Source organism: Phyllostomus hastatus, unplaced genomic scaffold, assembly GCF_019186645.2.
Source record: "Phyllostomus hastatus isolate PE091 unplaced genomic scaffold, TTU_PhHast_1.1 phas_contig_65, whole genome shotgun sequence".
NCBI classification, from domain to species: Eukaryota; Metazoa; Chordata; class Mammalia; order Chiroptera; family Phyllostomidae; genus Phyllostomus; species Phyllostomus hastatus.
This window is the reverse complement of record NW_025333932.1, coordinates 2,130,596-2,145,661: the sequence shown is the minus strand read 5'-3', so window position 1 is coordinate 2,145,661 and position 15,066 is coordinate 2,130,596. Positions and strand designations below refer to the sequence as shown.

The window sequence follows — 15,066 nt, the reverse complement described above, 5'->3', positions numbered from 1 at the left end:
TTTCTTTAATATCAATCAATACATTTTTAAAAATTAAACAATGAGGTGATCATTTATTACTGATATTCTACAGTTGCTCTTCATGTGACCTTTCTTTTAGAATTAAAAGCTTTAATTTCTGAGAGAGCAGTGTTTCTTCTGGCTAATTTGCTTCATTTCTGATTGAGGTAGCTTTACCACAGAGACACTGCTTAATCTTGCAATTGGACTCTGACTTCTTTTTACTTTGTTAGTAGACACAGTTGTTATCTAAGAGGACTCTATACATACAGATTTTCATACATAGAATTGGATTGAGATTTGATTTACAGGAAATGGGACACTTCAGTTCAGCTCTTTAATTATTCAGTGAAATCACTTCTGAGAATTTTTATTGAACAATAAATTCCCCACTGTTGATGGGTTTGTTGATTTATTTTTATGTAAGAGAACATGTGTGCTCTCTCTCCACACACACCTGATCTCCAGAATTATATATTTCATATTATTGTCTCTTGTTTTCCAGTGTGAACTCTGAACTTTCATTTGTATGGACTTGACTATATATCTTAAGTATCCATTGTACTTTCCTGCCTTAGGTACTTTGTTCTGTCTATTCGCATCTTCATCTGTTAAGAATTTTCCAATCTTTTGAGACCCATTAGAGGTTTTATTTTTTCCAGTATGTTTGCTAGTTTCAGATTAGCCAGAAATAAAGGTTCCATTCTTTGCCCATTCATAACATTTAGTGTGAGCCATACTTATAACATATCTATCTCCTTTATGTGATTTCAAGCTTTTTTAGGGAAGTATGTCTCACTAAATTTTCCATCTTGCATAATACCTTACATGTAGTATCTACTAAATTAATAATTTGTTAATGGAACATTTTCTCTATTTGGAGATACTTAGCAAATAGTTAAGCCTCTTGGTTGCAAGTAACAGAACACAAATTTACCTAGTTTAAGAGAAAGATGAAATGTTTTGGATTCATGCTAGTGTAGCCTGAGGAATCTAAAGGTGAAAAGTGAACTGGGGATCAGGCCAGCTATGAGATCCTCACTAGCAAGAACTCATGACATTTGTTTAGAGATTCATTATAGTGCCTTAGCTTGTAGTTGCCAGACTCTGTATCCCTTAATTCAAAATCTGAGGAAAATGAATCTGATGTATTCAGCGTTGGTCAGTTGTCTACCTTAAGCTAATCATAGTAGACTCATGGCTGCTTAAACATGAGAGGCTACCCCTGTGGCTGCTTAGAGGTCGCAGGCTGTTCTCTCCATGGAAGGGTGGGTGGTTCTCTGAAAAGAGGAGCCAGAAATAAATTGTGACAGATGTCTGTTATAGCAGTATTGCTAACGTTTGGAGACCGAATCAATGTTGAACACTTTATGGTTTTGATAAATTGCAGGTGACTTCAGCCACAGACAGGGTAGGATGTAGTCATTGCCTGTTGATTTTACAGGAACCACTCCTTGCTCATATCTTAATCTTGTCATTTGTGATATTTAATCACTAATTCAGGAGACTGCTAGTTCTGAAGTTCATTGAAGAAAAAGAATCATAATAATATTACTTTTATTATATTTTAAACATTAGCAAATTATGATCAATGCTACATAGTCACTTTTTCAATCTGTGAATTTGACTACTGTAATACTCTTTCTGCTAACAAAGATCCTAATTTGCTCTAATGTATTATTTCTGTAACTGGGCTATATACTTGATTGAAGTAATCTTACATGAAAATTTAAAAAGGGCAGCACTGTTTAGCCGTCTAAAGGAAACAAGAAAAAATATGGGAAAATATAAATGTTTTAAAAGAAAAATAATTAAGTCACCAAATAATTACCAAAGTACCATTAAGCACTTAATTAATAATGGCACTTAATTACCATTAAGTACCAAATAATTTTGGTACTTGAAATGTAGCATTTAAATTTAAGTAAGGTAATTCATTTTCTAAAAAAGTGATTTGGTAAGGAATAAAAATTTTTAAGGAACAATAATTTTGCCCAAGTACATAGGGTACTGTGTGACACTTGGGAAATCTACCAATAATAATAATAATGGTTAAAAAAATCTTTGGTTGACAGAGTTCTGGCCAAGATGGAGGCATAGGTAGAAACTCTTTGCTTCCTCACACAATCAAAAGGAGGGTAACAACCAATCTAAAATCAATAAACAACCAAAAGCATCAGAAGATCAGACTGCATGGAACTCTGACAACCAAGGAATTAAAGAAAAACTCAACCAGAACAACCAGACCAGTAAGGCAGTGGACTGTACAGGCTGATTCAGAAAAACTGGGGTGAGGTGGTGGACCAAGTGGGCAGGGCTGACTGAAGGTGAAACTGAGACTGAAGGCGAAGCTGTGGACTACTGCCATTGCTATGGTGGGAGAAACTCCCAATCTCACACGAGAGAATGGGTTGGAAAGTGCTCTAGAGAGGAGCAGGCAGGCAGTATTGTTCCCTCTCTGGCCTCTCCCCTATGGGTAGTGCCACAGCGTAGCAAGGAGGGTTGCCCTGTCCTGGTAAATACCCAAGGCCCTGCATCCTTACAACTTATCAGGTGCACCAAGACAAATATGGCCCAAATGAAAGAACAGAGCAAAACCTCAGAAAGAGAACTCATTGAGGAGGAGATTGTCAACCTATATGATGGAAAATATAAAGCCCTGATAATCAAAATGGTCACAGATCTGATTGAGCTTGGTCGAAAAATGAAAAAAAACAAATAAAGGATACCCAAAGTGAAATAAAGCAAAATATTCAGGGAACCAGCAGTGACAGGAAGGAAACCAGGACTCAAAGCAATGATTTGGAACAAAAGGAAAAAATAAATATCCATCTGGAACAAAATGAAGAAACAAGAATTCAAAAAGGTGAAGAGAATCTTACAAACCTCTGGGACAATCTGAAATGTTCCAATATCTGAATTATGGGGGTGCCAGAAGGAGAAGAACAGCAGCAAGGAATTGAAAACTTATTTGAACAAATAATGAAGGAAAACTTCCCCAATCTGGTGAAGGAGATAGACTTCCAGGAAGCCCAGAGAGTCCCAAAGAATTTGGACTCAAGGAGGAACACACCAAGGCACATCATCATTAAGTTACGCAAGATTAAATATAAAAGGGGAATCCTAAAAGAAGCAATAGGAAAGGAGAGAGTTACCTACAAAGGAGTGCCCATGAGGCCACCAGCTGATTTCTCAAAACAAACCTGGCAGGCAAGAAGGGGTTGGAAAGGAGTATTTGAAATCATGAAAAGCAAAGGCCTACATCCAAGGTTACTCTATCCAGCAAAGCTTTCATTTAGAATGGAAGGGCAAATAAACTGCTTCCCAGATAAGATCAAGTTAAAGGAGTTCATCATCACCAAGCCCTTATTATATGAAATGTTAACAGGACTTACCTAAGAAAAAGAAGATCAAAAACTATGAACAGTAAAATGACAACAAACTCAGGACAGTCAACAAATGAACCTGAAAGAAAAGAAAAACAATGAAAACAAAAATTAAGCAAACAACCAGAACAGGATCAGAGAAATGGACATCATATGGAGGGATTTCAGTGGAGAGGGTGAAGAAAAGAATAGGGGAGAAAAGGTACAGGGAAGAAGAAGCATAATTAGTGGGCATAAAATACACAGGGAGAGATGAAAAATGGTATAGGAAACAGAGGACTCAAAGAACTTATATGTACAACACATAGAACAGTGCCTTAGAATGAATAGTAAGGTGGGGGGTAAGAATGCTGGTGGGTTGGTGGGGCAGGGCAGAGGGGGAATAAAGGGGAAAAATTGGGACAACTAATAGCATAATCAATAAAAAATACTTAAAAAAATCTTTGCTTGAGAAAATTTTTTATAACATTCTGTCTCTGTAACACATAGATTCAAATAATTAAAAAGTAATTTTATCTCCTACTAGAAACATGGGGAAGGTATATAAATAAGCAGTTCACTGAAGAGGAAATATGAAGAGTCAATAAACAAGTGCAAAGATGATAACCCTTATGAATAATCATGAGAATGCAAATTTAAACAAGAATGAAATAACATTTCAAACCCATCAGATAAAAATTAAAGAGAAAAGACTACTGTGACTGATTTGTGTAATTTCCACCTCCCACCATGTGAACTCCTACCTCCTCATCCCCCAATCCATATGTTGAAGCCCAAAGTCTCATTTGTGATAGTATTTGGAGAGGGGCCCTTTGGGAAATGATTAGATGAGGTTGGGGCCCTCATGATGGGATTATTGCCCTTATAAGAAGAGACATAAGGGAGATATCACTTTCTTTTGCCCCCCTCCTCTCTCTCTGTCTCAGATACAGCAAGAAAATGGCCATCTTCAAGCCAGGCAGAGAGCTTTCACCAGGAACTGAATTGACTAGCACCTTGAATGAAATGTTATTTCATTCTTGTTTAAATTTGCATTCTCATTGGACTTCCCAACCTTTGCAGAAATGAATGTCTGTTGTTTAAGCCACCTAGTGTATGTTTTTTGGCTATGGTACCCTGAGCAGACAATGGGCAGGGATTGGTACTGAGAAGTGGGGTACTGCTGTAACAAATACATAAAAATGAGAACATGGCTTTTGAAGTGGGTAATAGGTAAGGCTGGAAGAGTTTTGAGGTACATGGTAGCAAAAACTGAGATAGCCATGAAGGGACTGCTAAAGGTGACTCTCTTGAGAGCTCAGAAATAAAAGAAATTATTTTGATATATTTGATTAAATTAAATATGATATTACAGTTCATTTCATCTCTTTTCATTTTCTTAATTTGGTTAACTGAAAATTTAAAATTACATGTGTTTCTTGCTTTGGGAAGCATGGAGACAGCTACATTTGTGAACATGGATAAATATAAAAAACATAATATTGATGAAAAATAGGTCATTCAGACTTGTGTTGATATGATGCCATTTTATAATTTTATATAAAGTTTAAAAGCTTATGAAGTAATGCTACACAGTATTTGTGTGAGAGAGTATGTGTATGTGTGATAAAAATATAAAAGGGTGTGATTCAGGAGAGAGTTACCTCTAAGAAGGAGGAACATGACAACAGAGAGAGAGATACAGGAAATTTCAACTGCATCATTAGAAAGTGTAAAAATTAGCATTATGTTAACATCTGATGAAGGGTGATAGGGTGGTGATGGATAAGTGCATTTTGTTTCTTTTATGTTTTTGTGTGTGCTTGGAATATTTCATAATAGTCATCTGTAATTTTTAATGATTTTTTAATTTTTTAATATATTTTATTGATTATGCTATTACAGTTGTCCAGTTTTTTTCTCCCCTTTATTCTCCTCTGCCCTGTATCCCCCCACCATCATTCCCCACCTTAGTTCATGTCTGTGGGTCATATATATAAGTTCTTTGGCTTCCCCATTTCCCCTATTCTTAACCTCCCCCTGTCTATTTGATACCTACCATTTATGCTTCTTATTCCCTGTACCTTTTCTCCCATTTTCCCCCCTCCCCTCCCCACTTATAACCCTCCATGTGATTTCCATTTTCGTTCCTGTTCTAGTTGTTTGCTTAGTTTGTTTTTGTTTTTGGTGTGGTTGTTAATAATTGTGAATTTGCTATCATTTTACTATACATGTTTTTTATCTTCTTTTTCTTAGATAAGTCCTTTTAACATCTCATATAATAAGGGCTTGGTGGTGATGAACTCCTTTAACTTGACCTTATCTGGGAAGCAGTTTATCTGCCCTTCCATTCTAAATGATAGCTTTGCTGCAAAGAGTAATCTTGGATGTAGATCCTTCTCTCATGACTTCAAATACTTCTTTCCAGCCCCTTCTTGCCTGCAAGGTTTGTTTTGAGAAATCAGCTGATAGTTTTATGGCAACTGCTTTGTAGGTAATTGTCTCTTTTTCTGTTGCTGCTTTTAAGATTCTCTCCTTATCTTGAATCTTGGGTAATGTAATTATGATGTGCTTTGGGTGTGTGCTTCCTTGGGTCCAACTTCTTTGGGACTCTCTGGGTTTCCTGGACTTCCTGGAAGTCTGTTTCCTTTGCCAAAATAGGGAAGTTCTTCATTATGTTTTCAAAATAAGTTTCAATTTCTTGCTCTTCCTCTTCTCCTTCTGGCACCCCTATGATTCAGATGTTGGGATGCTGAAAGTTGTCCCAGAGGTTCCTAAGTCTCCTCATTTTTTTGAATTATTTTTTCTTCATTCTGTTCTGGTTGAATGTTTATTTCTTCCTTCTGATCTGAACTGCTGAGTCCCAGTATCCTTCCTATCACTGTTGGTTCCTTTTATTTCACTTTTCATAGCCTTCACTTCTTCCTCTATTTTGTATATACTCAACCATTTCTGTGAGCATCTGGATGACCAGTGTTTTGAACTATGCATCTCATAGGTTGTCTATCTCTTCATTGCTTAGTTGTATTTTTTCTGGTGCTTTGATATATTCTTTCATTTGGGCCATATTTTTTTGTCTTAGTGTGTCTGTTGTGTAATAAGGGGCAGAGCCTTAGGTATTAGCAAGGGTGGGGCAACCCATGTTGCTGTGTTGTGATGCTGTATGTCGGGGCGGGGTCCGAGAGGGAACAATGCCACTTGCTCAGTCTTGGTGGCTTTCAATCACTTCCTCCCTTACCCACAAGCAAATTGGACCCTTGTGCTGCTGATTCCTGGGTCAGTGTGTTTGTGTATGTTCCAAGAAGCTCTTCAACAAACTCTCTTGTGAGGCTGCAAGTTTCTCCTACTGCCTCAACACCCACAGGTTTTTTCAGTCAGAGGTTTTGAGAATTTATTTCTCCACGCTGGAACCCTGAGTTGCATGGTCTATCTTGCTCCCCATTTGTTCCTCCTAGTTTATCCTCATGCAAATGTGGGGCTTCCTGGTCTGCCAGCTGCCACCTCGCCTGCCCCAGTCCTCCAACCACCACCTTCCTGCAAGTCCTCTCCACCCAGCTGCATGTCTGTGCCCCTCCTACATGTCTCGATGAATGTTTCTTCTTTAACTCCTTGGTTATTAGACTTCCATACAGTTAGATTTTCTGGCAGTTCTGGTTATTTTTTGTTTTTAAATTTGTTGTTGTTTTTCTTTTGGTTGTGGCAAGAGACAAAGTTTGTCTAACTATGGCTCCATCTTGGCTGGAAGTCCATTATATGTAATTCTTGAAATATTACTAGAATAATGTTTTTCCATTTTTGGATTAAACTGATTAATGGCAGAGTCAGTGAAGTAACTTGTCTAAAGTTACAGAACAATTTAAATAGCTGTGCTGTGATACAAAATCAGGTCTTTCTCATTCCCAAACTCATAGCTCTTCTTCCTCATTACAATATAAAGATAAAATATAAACTTGGGCTCATGAGCCTGCACTCTCCTCTGATCTATCTTTGATTTTTCCACTTCTCCCCACCCCATGCACATATATCTATGTGAGGACACATACCATCCTCTCTCAGAGAAGACGAATTCTTGACTGTCAGGCTGGCACCAAAACAGCTTGTGTCTGTCAGCTGTAGTTCTGAATGTCCATGTGAGGAGATGTTCTCCACATTCATCTGAGATTATGGTCTTGGGTGGAGTTTTAAAATAAAATATGCTACCCTGGCTGGTATGGCTCAGTGGTTGACTGCCAACTTGCAAGCCAAAGGTTCCCCAGTTCTATTCCCAGTCAGGGCACATGCCTGGTTTGCAGGCCAGGTCCCCATTTGGGGGTATATGAGAGGCAATCACACATTGATGTTTCTCTCCCTTCTCGTTCTCTTTCTCTGTCTAAGAATAAGTAAATAAAATCTTTTAAAAAATTAAAATAATATAGTAAAGTGATGGCTTCTGGTTATCTTTTCCTAAAGGTATTGGTTATGCCTTTTGTTTCATGTTAGAAATGGCTATGTGAAGAACACATGATTTGTTCTGTTGGTTAAGGCATTATTTGTGTTTTTGATTGGCTGCTGAAGACATTATTTATTATGTTTTTTGTTTGTTTGTTTGTTTGTTTTCCCCATTCATGGATTTAAGGGGACTGAGGTGGAGCATCTTCCCTGCTGCTTCTACTTTTCTAGTAGCAACCATGGGGAGGGCCATGGAGTGTAGAGTTGACCTGGTGGGGCATAGGAGCATTCAGGGGGCCCAAGACAAGAGGGATTGCTGGGCAGCATGGAAGTCCCCTGCAACAGTTGACCAGGAATGTGGAGTGGCCTTGAAGGTGGTGTGGAGAGCATGTCCCTTTTCCCAGGGTTCTGAGGAGCTTACCTACAGTCCATGTAGGTGTGAGCTGGCCACTCTTCCACTGAGGCCCATCCACTGATCCTCCCCTTTGTCCCTAACTCCTATTCTAAGGTGAGGCACCTGGGACAAACTGAAGGGCTACTTTTCTTCTTCCTTCCATTGGGGCGCAGTCCTGTGGACAGAAGCTGGTTCAGGCAGGGCCATGGCAGCTGAGGATGGTCACTGTGTGAGTGTTGATGATTGAGGAATGTAGCTGGGGCCAGGGTCAGGAATTTGAGACTGAGGCCTATGATCCCAAAGTCCTCTTGATGTGGGGTGAAATGTATTGTTGGGGTTGGAGGATATACTAGTGTCTGGAGTACACTTAGGTTTTACTGATTTTAACTTCAAGTTTGTATACCATTCACCAACTTGGACAGTTAGGTATAGCCAAGCAAATGTGTCTTTTTATGCTGTCCTTTCTATCTTCAAAAGAAAATTTGTATATCCTAGCTTCCTAAAAGAATTTTGTCTCCTTTTTTCTCTTCACCTTCCATATTTTCCTTTTTCTTAAAGACTTATTTTTTTTAAATCACTTTTACGTTTTAATAACATTAAGAGGGAAGCATAAGAACTTGCCATAGACCCCTACCACCCCTGCCTCTACCACCACACACATAGGTTCTTGCTTTATGAACATCAGTCACCAGAACGGTATTTTTTTTACCAAGACTAAACTTATATTGACACATCATAATCACCCAAAGTCTATAGTTTACCTTAAGGTTTACTCTTGATGTTATACATTCCTTAGGTATGAACACATATAATAACACATATCCATTATTATAATATCATACATGGTATTTTGACTATTTTAAAAGTCCTATGTGATCCAAGTATTCATCCTACCTTCCCTATCACCACCCCTGGCAACCACTAATCATTTAACTGTCTCCGTAGTTTTGCCTTTTCCAGAATGTCACATCATTGGAATCAGACAATATGTAGCCTTTGTGGATTGGCTTCATTCACTTGGTAATATGCATTCAATGTTGCTCTGTGTTTTTTTCATGGCTTGGTAGTTTTCTTTCTTTTTAGTTTTGAGTAATATTCTCTTGTATGTTTGTACCACAGTTTATTTATCCATTCACCTACAGAGAACAAACTTGCTGCCAAGTTTTTGCAATTATGAATAAAGCTGTAAACATCTGGTGTTTATGTGGGCATAATTTTTCAATTCTTTTGGGTAAATGCCAAGGGACATGATTGCTGGATTATATGGTAGGAGTATGTTTCATTTTGTAAGAAACTTACAAATTGTATTCCAAAATTTTAACATTTTGAACCATTTATTCTTCAAAGCATACTATTTTCAAGGGTTCTTATATCCATGCAACCCTTTTTTCTCAAATTCAGAACACTTTGTGTCTTCTCAACTTAATGCTGCTTAAATGTTAATAGTATTCCTAAGATTCCAACCTGGACCTTCTCTTTTTAATTTTTACATGATTTCCAGGGAGAGCTTTCCCCTACTCTCATAATTTCATGAACTATTTCTGTTTTTATGATTCCTGAAGTTACATTTTCATCCCACATCACTTTCTTAAAATTCAGACTCATAGATCTGCTGCCTGATGGCCAATTTTACCTCAGCTATTCTATAGGCATCACTACCTTAACATATGAAAACCAAATTTAAGACTAGCAAATAGTACTCTCCAGTGTATTTGCTCAGTTTGTTTTGGGGGGTAAATTCATCTTTCTGTATTTGTTGCCCAAACCAGATCCTTGGGGTCTTCACTGACTCTACCTTCACTTTCATTTCTAACATCTGAGAGTCCCCAAGTGTTATATTTCTTTCCTCATTTTCTTTCAAGTCTTCCTCTTTAGTCCTCCTACCACTCACATCATCTTTATTTATGGAAGAGCCTTAGAGCTATTTGCTTTCCCTACTTGAAAGCTTGAGTACCTTCTCTCTTCATAGTGAAGTCTATTCATAATATTGTTTGGATGATCATTCCATATTAACATCTATTTTTTGTTACCCCTGTTAAAAATGCCAGTGGCTACCCTACTGCCTCAGAATAAAGTCATGCCCTGCTGTGCTCTGCAAGGCCCTTCTGCATCCTTGTCTTTTGCTTGTTTCTAGATTTTCCTGTGTGTGTTCAGTTCTTTCTAGCCTCACATTTGTGGTCCTCCAATTCCTTTTCCCTGGAATATACTTTCTCCTTTCTGCCTAATTAACTTATACTACTGCATTTGGCTTTAGGTACAGATGGGATTCAAGTAGCAGCTTTTTCCTTCTTCCCTTCTCCTTTGTCTTACCTGGCATTATTTTTTCTTGTTATGTCTTCCCTGTTGAACCTGAGCAATAATATTTCAATTATAGTATTTCTATCACATTTTATAACTACTTTTTTCTGACCTCCTCATTCTGACAAAGTGCTGTGTCACCTTCATTTCTGCATGTGAATCCCTAGCAGAAGTGATATCAGGTTGGTTGTTGGCATTTTTCTGCAACAGTGGTTTTCAACTGGAAGTGATTTCATCCCTCAGGGTTGATTTTGCCCTATCTAGAGACATTTTTGATAGTCATCGTTGGTGGGTAGAGGCCAGAGATGCTGCTAAACAACCTGACAGTGCACAATTGCCCATTACATTATCCAGCCCAAAACGGTAACAGTGCTGAGGCTGAGAAACCTTATTCTAGGATGAAATCCAAAGCTTTAGGGAACTAAATGAAAAGACATTTCATAACAAAAGATGAATTTAAATTTGGAGTTCTAGAGTAAAGTGTGAAAGTTTTCATTGTCAAGGAACTCAATTTGCAAACTAAACTATTCTTTTTTTTTATGGCCTATTGTTAATATTTATTCAGAAGCTGCGTTCTGTGTCACATGAGGAAAATATGTGACCCCAGTGCTTGTTAATAGGTTAGCAGCTGCCTACAGTAATTTAGACATGCAACTGAGATAGTCAAAAAGATAAAGGAATTAAACTCTTAATTTGAATTTTTTCACTTACTTTTTCTTATTTTAAATATGCCTAGTAGGACACTTCTGGCCAAGATGGAGGTGTAGGTAGACACACTGTGCCTCCTCGCACAACCAAAATAAGCACAACAACAATTTAGAAATAAAATAACAACCAGAACAGACAGAAAATTGAATTATATGGAAGTCTGACAACCAAGGAGTTAAAATAGACACATTCATCCAGACCAGTAGGCGGGCAGGAGTCAGGGGGCTGGGCAGAGAGGGGTCGCAGCACAAAAAGGGGTGGCACCAGGTGTGCCAGGCACCCTGAGCACACAAGATGGCAGTGGGTGGACCCTAGGCGCGAGGTGGCAGCAGGCAGACCCAGCGAGGCAGTGATTGTGAATCGAGGCACTGCACACAAGGCGGCTGGCTGACCGGGCAGTCCCACATTTGCGTGCAGATAAACCAGGAGAAAGTGGGGAGCAAGATAGACCAAACAACCCAGGGTCCCAGTGCCAGGAAATAAAGCCTGAAAATACCGCTTGAAAACACCTGTGGAGGTTGAGTTGTAGGGAGAGACTCCCAGCCTCAGAGGAGAGTTCATTGGAGAGACCCACAAGATCCTAGAATGTACACAAGCCCACCCACATGGGAATCAGGACCAGAAAGGCCCAGTTTGCTTGGGGGAAGCAGTGGAAGGGACTGAAATCTGACAGAGAGCAGAGCAAGCACCATTGTTCCCTGTCGGACCCCGCCCCCACATACAGCGTCACAACCCAGTGACCTGGGTTGCCCTGCCCTGGTGAACACCTAAGGCTCCGCTCCTCACACGTAACAGATGCAACAAGACAAAAAAAAAAGGCCCAAAAGGAAGAACAGATCAAAGCTCCAGAACAAATACAACTAAGTGATGCAGACCTATCAGATGCACAGTTCAAAACACTGGTCATTAGGATGCTCACAGAATTGGTTTAATTTGGTCGCAAATTAGATGAAAAAGTGAAGGCTATGCTAAGTGAAATGAAGAAAGATGCACAGGGAGCCAATAGTGATGGGAAGAAAACTGGGACTCAAATCAACAGGGTGGACCAGAAGGAAGAAAAGAAACATCCAACCAGAACAGAATGAAGAAACAAGAATTCAGAAAAAATGAGGAGAGGCTTAGTAACCTCCAGGACATCTTTAAATGTTCCAACATCTGAATTATAGGGGTACCAGAAGAGGAAGAACAATAAGTGGAAAAATTATTTGAACAAATAATGAAGAAGAACTTCCCCAATTTGGCAAAGGAAATAGAGTTCCAGGAAGTCCAGGAAGCTCAGAGTCTCCCAAAGAAGTTGGACCCAAGGAGGAACACACCAAGTCACATCATAATTACATTAGTCAAGATGAAAATGAAGGAGAGAATCCTGGAAGCAGCAAGAGATAAGGAGACAGTAACCTACAAAGGAGTTCCCATCAGACTGTGAGCTGACTTCTCAAAAGAGACCTTGCAGGCAAGAAGGGGCTGGAAAGAAGTATTCCAAGTCATGAAAGGCAAGGACTTACATCCAAGATTGCTCTATCCAGCAAAGCTTTCATTTAGAATGGAAGGGCAGATCAAGTGCTTCTCAGATAAGGTCAAGTTAGAGGAGTTCATCATCACCAAGCCCTTATTTTATGAAATGTTAAAGGGACTTATCTAAGAAAAAGAAGATAAAAAACATGTATAGTAAAATGATAGCAAATTCACAATTATTAACAACCACACCAAAAACAAAAACAAACTAAGCAAACAACTAGAACAGGAACAGAACCACAGAAATGGAGATCACATGGAGGGTTAGCAACAGGGGAGTGAGAAGAGGAGAGAGGGGGGAAAAGGTATTTTCTGCCTATTTTTCTACCTATTTTTTCAGGTAGAAAATAGACAGGGGGAGGGCAAGAATAGTATGGGAAATGTAGAAGCTAAAGAACTTATAAGTATGACACATGGATATGAACTAAAGGGGGGGAAGGTGGGTGGGAAGGGGTGTGTAGGGTGGAGGGAAATGAAGGGGGGAAATGGGACAACTGTAGTAGCATAATCAATAAAATATATTTTGAAAAATGTGTCTAGTAACAAGTGACTACCTAAGTAATTTTCTGGGAAATGTGGGGATGGGTGACATCCTTTTCAAGCTCTTAAAAAGGATGTAACTATAAAATCTAAAAAGGCCAAATGTTATAAACCTTTTGTCTTGTGTAGGTTAGCAAATGATGAAGATTCTAGTGCTACCCACCACATGCTGGTGCACATACATATATATGTACCCACAAATGATAATTCTTACATAATGTAGTCATCTCACTCTCTTTTTAAAAGATTTATTTATTTTTTAGAGAGAGGGGGAGGGAGAGAGAGAGGAAGAGAAACATTGACATGTGAGAGAAACATTCATACGTTAGCTCTCTTATATGCCCTGATTGGGGACTGAACCTGAAACACAGGTATGTGACCTGAGTGTGGGGAATCAAACCAGTGATCTTTTGCTTTGTGAGATGATGCCTAGCCAGCTGAGCCACAACTGAGGCAGACCAGTCAGGGCTGCCTCTTTACTCTGTTTAGCCAGGTGCCTCTTCAATGTCAGGGACACAGTCCATGTTGATCCATCAAAAATAGGGCTTCTCCTGATGAACCATACCTGTGTTATGAATTATCCATGTACAGAAGATCCATTTAACTAAATACAGAATTTACATTTGTAAAGTTAAAATCTATAGGTATTAAATTAGAGGGGGCTACTAATATACTGGACAGTTAGAATGTTGAAGTATAAATTGTTGCTGCCATTAGAACAACATGGGACTGAATTGCAAAACCAAGTAATGGGAAAATAAAATGTGTAGCACAGTTAATAGTTTTAGTATGTGTCTGGCCAAAGATGAGAAACATCACAGAAGAAAGTTTTGATTTTCCTCTCCAGTTACACTATGTGATATGAGTTTCTTTTTATAATCTAGTTTTCAGAATAATTCTTATTTTGGTAGTTTAGCAATTTGTGTAGGGGAAAGAAGAAATATTTTAGGAAATGTGAAGAAAAAGAGGCAGTGATTTATATTCTTATAGTTCCTGATGATATTAGAAATTTAAAACTAGTCTCTGGAAAATATTATATTGAACTTGTGCTGGAAAATATAGTTTTGATCTTTATCTTTGGAGACTTTTGATACGTTAAGTGGTGTACACCTAAAGGGGTGATTTTCTTTGGTTTATTAAAAATGAATATTATTTACCTCACATTAAATTTCAAAATCCAAAAAATACTTTTTTTCCCAATAGGTGTTATAGTGACTATCATCAGCTATTCTGGTTGGTGTTGTTAGCTAACTTTTCAAAACTGACTATATAGCACATTTATTTTACTGAAGGAAAGTTGAACGATGGTACTAAATTTGGTGGATTCTATAAGATATTATCTAGTTTACAATTTATTTAATCTCATCTTGTCTTTGGTTATATGGCTGGATTCTTTAGATTTTGTGTCAAAATAGAAATTTAAGCTATTATATGTACAAAGTTTAAACTACTGTATTGTTGGGGACTGCTCGGTGGTTTCGGAGACTGTAGCCCTATGAGTGCAGACTTTGAAAGGGGCTAGTAAGTCTCCCTGGAAAACCAGGTAACGCAGATGGCAGGCATGACTTGATGCCAACACCAAGGGTTCCCATGAGAAATCAGGCCTGATAAATACATTGTATCCTTTGAAGCTTGCTTTGCTTTGTATAGCTCTGTTGATATAAACTGGATGTTTAAATTCAATGCATAAGGATATCTAATATCATCATGAGATAAACTCCTTATCTCATGAAACACGTCTTAAAGACCATGTGGCGTCAGCATGTCTCACAGACCCTGACCTATGACAAACTCTGTGTTCTTTCAATTGTTATCTAT

The 15,066-nt window shown here is 38.4% G+C and overlaps 1 protein-coding gene across 3 annotated transcripts in view; it reads left to right on the top strand.

Annotated features, from left to right (window-relative positions):
* Positions 1 to 15,066, top strand: part of SPIDR (scaffold protein involved in DNA repair) — a 388,722-nt gene that overhangs the window by 94,846 nt on the left and 278,810 nt on the right. The gene's annotated exons all lie outside the window — the stretch shown is intronic.